This window comes from Pituophis catenifer, unplaced genomic scaffold (assembly GCF_029215685.1).
Source record: "Pituophis catenifer annectens isolate HBS135680 unplaced genomic scaffold, rPitCat1.0.hap2 SCAF_1, whole genome shotgun sequence".
NCBI lineage: Eukaryota > Metazoa > Chordata > Lepidosauria > Squamata > Colubridae > Pituophis > Pituophis catenifer.
In genome coordinates, this window is record NW_027256881.1 from 331,243,653 (window position 1) to 331,251,624 (window position 7,972).

At 43.1% G+C, this 7,972-nt stretch overlaps 1 non-coding gene across 1 annotated transcript; it reads right to left on the reverse strand.

The window, feature by feature from the left end:
* Positions 1 to 7,423: 7,423 nt before the first annotated feature.
* On the reverse strand, positions 7,424 to 7,539 carry LOC139309177 (U5 spliceosomal RNA). The gene has a single exon (XR_011599829.1). It is a non-coding gene; the product is annotated as a U5 spliceosomal RNA (small nuclear RNA).
* Positions 7,540 to 7,972: the final 433 nt, after the last annotated feature.

Here is a 7,972-nt window from a genome sequence, read left to right on the forward strand (position 1 = left end):
TCTCCGAGCTCGTCCGCAGGGTGGAAAGTGGTCCCGACGTTTGGAGGAAAGGCCGGACCGTGCGGGAGGCGGAAATCCCCCGGCCTGCATTGGCTGGTGGGGAATCAGCTGATCTGATCTTTCCCTTGTGGAGAAAACGAGACTTGGAGCTCCCGGCGTGTCAGTCGAGCCCTGCAATAACTAAGGGGGGGGGGGGAGCGGCAGAGACAGGCGCGAGGTAGCCGTAGGGATGGAGAACTGCGATTCCCAAGGATCACGGCAATCAGAGTAGAGCCGGAAGGGACCTTGGAGGTCGTCTAGTCCAACCCCTGCTCAAGCAGCAGACCCCATTCCATTTCAGACAAGTGGCTGTCCAGTCTCTTCTTAAAAGCCTCCAGTGATGGAGCACCCACAGCTTCTGAAGGCAAGCTGTTCCACTGGTTAATTGTTCTCACTGTTAGGAAGTTTCTGCTTAATTCCAGCTGACTTCTCTCCTGGAATAGTTTCCATCCATTGTTTCTTGTCCTTCTTTGGAAACTAAGTTTCCAAATTCCAGGGGTGAAATCCCAATTTCTTTCCTACCGGTTCTGTGGGCGTGGCATGGTGTGGCTTGGTGGGCGTGGCAGGGGAAAGATACTGCAAAATCTCCATTCCCACTCCACTCCAGGAGAAGGATATTGCAAAATCTCCATTCCCACCCCATTCTGGGGCCAATCAGAGGTGGTATTTGCCAGTTCTCCGAACTACTCAAAATTTCCGCTACCGGTTCTCCAGAACCTGTCAGAACCTGCTGGATTGCACTCCTGAAGTTTTTTTTTTTTTTTTTTAATTTGATTTATATGCCACCCTTCTCCGGAGACTCAGGGCGGCTTACAATGCATTAAGCAATAGCCTTCATCCTTTTGTATATTTATACAAAGTCAGCTTATTGCCCCCACAAACTGGGTCCTCAATTTACCTACCTTAGAAAGGATGGAAAGCTGAGTCAACCTTGAGCCTGGTGAGATTTGAACTTACAGTAATTGCAGACAGCTGGTGTTAATCACAATGCTATCAGTCTGCTGAGCCACCAGGCCCTCTTGGTGGCTCAGTTGACCCATCTTCTTCTTTCTCTAGCCTGAGCATACCCAATTCCTGCAACCGTTCTTCATCTGTTTTATTCTCCAGGCCTTTAATCATCCTAATTGCTCTTCGCTGCACTTTTTCCAAAGTCTCAACATCTTTTTTGTAATGCGGTGACCAAAACTGGATGCAGGATTCCAGGTGTGGTCTTACTAAAGGCTTTATAAAGCATTAGTAATACTTCATGTGATTTTGATTCTGTGCCTCTGTTTATGCAACCGAGGATCATATTAGCTTTTTCAGATGCTGCCGCATACTGCTGGCTCACGTTTAAGTAATTGCTCCCTAGAACTCTAAGATCTCTCTCACAGTTACTGTTTTTGAAAGAGGCAGCCAAAGATATTTCAGACCAGGGTGATTCTTTTATGCCTTTTGCAATTTGCACCTGTATTCCTCTAATGAAGTGGGGAATAGGGCTTTCTCTAAAGAAGAGCTCCTGAAGTGGGGTGCCTTGACTTGGCAATCTCAGGAACCCCTCAGTTGACAAATCCTTCCTGCCTCTCTTGCAAAAGGAGCATTGATAATAAGGCTTGCCTACCTGGCAGGTCTGGTGTAAAGATCAAGGGGTGGGCAAACAGCCCTTTGCATTGAAAGTACACAAGATAAAGCTGCTTCTACCACAGCCTCCTCTAACTTCTAAAAAAACTTTAAAATTTTAACTTTTAAAAAAAATATCCAGCCTTTATTATTTTTATAAATCACTCAAGATTTATCTCTAATACTCCTTCCTCCTCCTATTTTCCCCACAACAATAACCCTGTGGATTGGGTTGAGAGAGAGTCACCCAGCCAGCTTTCATGACTAAAGCAAGACTAGAACTCACATTCTCCCAGTTCCTAGTCTGGTACCCTAACCACTAGAGACCAAACTGGGATGAATGGACGTCACCCAAAGTGTGCAGTTTCTATGTCTTGAATGAAAAAGTATTTTGTACTCTGAGGCAAAGTATGAGAAAAAGTCCTTGCTGCCCCATTTCACAAATTTGATTAATTAATTTGATTTCAGTTGACTGTTTCTTAAATTCCTCCAATGGAAAATGTTCTCACATCCTGGATTTACATCAGGTATGGCGAAGCATCTCTAGAATAACAGGTAACCATCTTTTTGCCAGCTGAAAGATTGCCCTGCTCTCTAAGGTAGACCCAATCCTGGGAACTAAAGATTTATTGTGTACTATACAGAGGTAGACCTCGACTTGAGACCACAATGGAGCCCAAAATTTCTATTACAAAGCAAGACAGTTGTTAAGTGAGTTTTGTCCCATTTTATGACTTTTCTTGCCAGAGTTGTTAAGTGAATCACTGCAGTTGTTAAATTAGTCAAACTGTTGTTAAGTGAATCTGGCTTCCTCATTGACTTTGCTTGTCAGAAGGTCACAAAAGGTGATCATATGATCCTGGGACACTGCAACTGTCATAAATATAAGCCAATTGCCAAGCATCCAAATTTTGATCACGTTACCCCGGGGATGCTGCAACAACAGTCGTAAGTGTGAAACACGATCATAAGTCACTTTCTTCAGTGCCATTGCATCTCTGAACATTCACTGAACAAATGCGATACAGGCTACCTGTATAGCTTTCATTGTGTGACTGCACAATATATCAGAATCTGAATCTGATGGTTTGAGATTACAGTCTGTAATATTTTAAGATAGCATAGCCAAGGAGAACTGCAGCCTGAATACAGATGAAGGGCAGTAGAAGGGGGAAGTTGGTTAGACCCTTGGTGAGCTGATTTAGCATAAAGCAGTTTCAGTTTCCAATTCAAAAGCCATCATTTTGAGGAAACCTCTGCCTTCTGACATCTATCAGATTAGACCTGAGCTGCACGTTGGTAGCCTGCTGGAAAAGGCAATCCCACCCCCCTCCCCAAATTGTCAGCTCAGGCCAAAACCCAAGTTTGTTTAAGTTGTTGCTCATTCATTCAGTTATTTCTCATTTTTTGTGATATCACTTCACCAAGTCAGTATCGGTTTTACTAAGTTCTCATAAGCTCCTGCTTGAGTCATCAGCTATAGTATCTCCCTAGTATGTTGGATTTTCAGTTTCCTTTCATTTTTCCAAGCAATAGGATCTTTTCCAATGACTCTTGGCTTTGTTTTCTGTGTCCAAAGTATCTAACCTTTAGCTTCATTCTTAGTGCTTCTAGTAAGCAGACTAGTTTTACTTAATCTAATACCCTGTTTCCCTGAAAATAAGACATCCCCTGATAATAAGCCCAATTGGGCTTTTGAGCCCATGCACTAAAATAAGCCTCCCCCCGAAAATAAGCCCTCCCTGAAAATATTTAAACACAGAGCTGGAAATCAGGTAAGACAGCAAGAGGAGCCCCATCTTGTTCCACGCGCCCCAAAATAATAAGACCTCTCCAAAAATAAGGCCAAGTGCTTATTTCAGGGTTCAAAAAAATATAAGACAGGGTCTTATTTTCGGGGAAACACGGGTATTTATCTATTTATTGTACTTATAAACCTTCCCAATCAGTGTACAACTAAGTAAAAAAAAACACTCTGGACACTCTACAGCAAAAACAAACCAAACATTAATTATTTCTTCTTATCCATCGAAGTTAGTCTCAAAAATTTCCTAGCCCCACAAAATCCTAGAAACCAGGAGACTGTGAATTCTAGTACCACCTTAGGCATGAAAGCCAGTTGGGTGACTTTGGGCTAGTCAATGTCACTCTCAGACAAAAACAGGCACTAATAATTTTTCATGCACTTTTTCTATTGATCCAGCTTTCCAGCCTTATATTTCAATTAAGAAAGAAAAAAACCCAATAGCCTTGATAATGCATGCCTTTTTGGTAGGTACAATGTCTCTGCAGTGCCCGTGACTACAATTTTCATAGTCTCCCAAGTTGTAGATGGGTTGTTATTTCATAGTTGCAGTTTCCATTCCTGTCAATTTTTGAAGCTAAGGAAATAAAGGCTCTGCTACTTCCTGCTGATTGTACTGGGTTGATATTTTCAATTGACATAATAGAACACAGTAGATGAGGGTGTCAAACTCTCATCTGGACTCGGGGGCTGGATTCGGTCCGCAGGGTGCTTAGATCTGGCCCACAGGGCTGCTCTGGAAATAGTGAAGGACTGGCCCACAGTGCCTCTGCCAGTGAAAATGGAGCTCAGGAGTGCCACAAACGGCCCTCCTGAGTTCCATTTTCTCTGGCAGAGGGTTGCCGGAGGCCGTCGCAGCCAAAAACAGAGCTCAGGAGCCTGTTTTCGCTGGCAGATTGCTCAGGCCACCACAGGGGTCCCTGACACGAGTGACATTGAGCTGGCCACGCCCACCCCGAGTTCAAACACAAGCCTGATGCGGCCCTCAATGAAATCGAGTTTAACACCCCTGCAGTAGATTAAACAGCCAACTGCCTTTTATAGTTTACCTTCAATGAGAGATTTCTTGGGTCTTCCTTGCTTTTAGCTGTTCAAGTGGTATTTCTGGGGTTGCTGATCTGTCTCCTGGAAGTTTTAATTTCAATGGCTCGTAGTTCAGCTTTTTTCATGATATATTCTACATGTGTTAAATTAGTAAATGGTTATTACACAACCCTGCTACACTCCTTTCTCAGTTTGAAATGTTTAATTTCTCCATATTCTTAGTCTTTAGCGGCAAAGGATCAAAGGAGTCTGGCAGCAGCTTTTTTTAACCAATAAATTTAGTCCGAAAAGGTATCGATTTAAAGGCATCAATTTTCATAAACTGTAATTCATTTCATCAGATGCGTTTAGTGGCTAGACTATAATTGTTGCTAGTCATCATGTACATTTTTGTATATGTGGCACAAGTGGCACAAAGAGCCATATTTGTTGTGGTCTACACAGTTAAGAGGGTTAGTATAATCAGTAAGGCAAAGCTAGATATTTGGAGGGAGCTCCTTTGCCCTTTCTATTACTGCTTGGATGTTAGCAATGTGATCCCAGGTCAATCAATCAGAATAGATCTGAAAGGGACCTTGGAGGCAGGGGTGGGTTCTACTTACCTTTACTACCAGTTTGCAACGGGATCGCGCGCACTTCTGCACATGCGCAAGTCGCTTCTGATGACATCAAGGTCAGTGGGCGGAGTCTCCTGCCGGTTTTACTACCGGTTCTATAGGGGCAATCCACCACTGCTTGGAGGTCTTCTAGTCCAACCCCCTGCTGAAACAGGAGACCCTATACCAGTGATGGTTAACCTTTTTGCCATCGCGTGCCAAAAGCGGGGGGAGTGCGGGGTGGTCATGCATGCCCACACTCATAATTCTACGAGCCCTGCCCCCTTGCGCATGTGCATGTGATCCGCCATGTTCCCCCCCACTTTTGTCATGTGATGGCACAGTGGACCTGGTAGGCCTGTTTTTCGCCCTCCCCAGGCTCCAGAGGCTTTCTAGGAGCCTGGGGAGGGCAAAAACAGCCTTCCCCTCCCCAGAGGCCCTCCGGAGGCCGGAAACAGTCCGTTTGCCAACTTCCGGTGGTCCCAGAAGGCCTGAAAATCAGCTGGCCAGCGCACGCATGCATGCTGTAGCTCAGCTAGGGCAACGCTTGCATGCCCACAAATATGACTCCGCGTACCACCTGTGGCACACGTGTCATAGGTTCGCCATCACAGCCCTATATCTTTTCACATAGGTGGCTGTCCAGTCTTTTCTTAAAAATCTCCAGTGATGAAGCACCCACAGTTTCTGAAAGCAAGCTATCCTGCTCTTGTTTCCCCAACACTTCTGAATCCAGCTTATAAATCGAGCTGGATCTTATTCTATATACTGCATTTTTAAAGTCTGGCCTGCACTCTTGAGCATTATCTTATTAACTATGAAATAAGCACAGTTGTTTGATAGTTTGAGCATTCTTTCCTACTGTCATTCTTAGATACTGGAATATCAATTGATCCTTTCTGTCCCATGGTCACTGCCCTGTTTTCTATACTTCTCGATAAACTATATCACATCACCTGCACCTCTTGTAAGAACACCTGCAGCTTTGTTCTTAAATACAGGTAGACCTTGACTTACAACCACAATTGGGACCGGAATTTCTGTTATTAAGCGAAGGTGGTTGTTAAGTGAGGTGCGCCTGATTTTACAACCTTTGTCATAGTCGTTAAGCGAATCACTGCAGTTTTAAAATAAACCAGGTGATTGTGAAACAAATCCAACTTTTCCCATTGACTTTGCTAGTGAGAAGCTGGCTGGGAAGGTTGCAAATGGTGACCACATGACCCCCAAGATGACGCAGTCATCATAAATACATGCTGATTGTCAAGTGTCAAATTTTGATTACATAACTGGGGGGATGGTGTAATGGTCGTAAGCACGAGGACTGGATGTAAATTACCTTTTTCAGTGCTGTTGCAAAGTTGAACGGTCACTAAATGAAGGGTTATACACTGAAGACCATCTGCATACCATATTTTCTAGGCCCAATTTAACTTCACTTTCCAGGATGTTCATCTCTAGTTCCAGGGGTGCCCATAGGGTGTGGTTTTAAAAAGTCAAGTTGTGTGATGGATATAAACAACAGATAGAACTTCATCTGCACCATTGTGGCTGACACCTTTGCCTTTTTTAAACTATATCCTGTGGACATTTGGTCTAATTCAGTGCTGGAGAGCAATTGTCCCATTTGGGAGCAGGGCTCAAGGGGAGAATTAGTCTGAACCCGTTACATAAACGCAAGAGGGCAAGGTCTGACCCCCCCTCCTTTCACAATTGTCCTTCAGCCTAGTCTAATCTTTCCCAGGTGAAAGCTGCCAGTCTGGGGAGATTCCTATAAAATAGGCATGCAACAATAAAGTAGCTGGTTTGAACCAGTGGTGAAATCTAATTTTTTTTTACTACCGGTTCTGTGGGCGTGGCTTGGTGGGCATGATGTGGCTTGGTGGGTGTGGCAGGGGAAGGATACTGCAAAATCTCCATTCCCACCCCACTCTAGGGGAAGGATATTGCAAAATCCCCATTCCCTCCCCACTCCTGGGGGAAGGATATTGCAAAAACTCCATTCCCACTCCATTCTGGGACCAACCATTTGCTGGTTCTCCAAACTGCTCAAAGTTTTTGCTACCGGTTCTCCAGAACCTGTCAGAACCTGCTGGATTTCATTCCTGGTTTGAACTCTACATGCATGGGCCTGGTTGATCGTTCTTGACATTCAGTGACCAAACCTTTATATGTATTATCAACTCAGATATTTTGCCCAGTTTCATTTATTACAATCCATTTTTCGTATCTTCAATAGCTTTTTTGTCTTCTTTGATTTTTATGATGTTCATCTTTGCATAAAGTTTATTTTATTTATTTATCAAATGTACAGTATATGGCCACCCATCTCACGGAAAGAGACTTGGATAGTGTAAAGTTTCAAAAAAGTAGTTCCAAACTCATTTATGTTCCTCTCCATGGAAATCTTTAGTAAAAGATGAAAATTTTATATGATTCGAAGAGAAACCAGAGTATATATAACGTTTCCCTAGATTACTCTATTTTTAAACAAGTCCCTTATCTTTCCCATTAAACTATTGGCCTCAGTTTCTTTGCATTACTTATGTAAATGTACAGTGTCTCTTCTTGTTCTTAGGAACTCAGTGTTTGACTGAGTAAATTGTCCTCTGTCTCAGATGCTTTTTCTTTCTGTCATTTTTTCAAATATTTTCAACAGGTTAACAGACATTTTGCCTTCTTTTGTTTTTGTTTGTTTGTTTCAGGATGTTTCCTCCATTTTGATGATGTCTTGAATTTCATTTCAGGTTTCTTCATGCCTTTTATTTATCAATTCCAGTCCATTTTTAATCTTCATCATATATTCATTTTTCTTTAGTTTCATTTCCAGTCCCCAACCCCCAAATAGTACATAATCTAAACTAAAATTAGCACAGATCCTGTTTTTGCT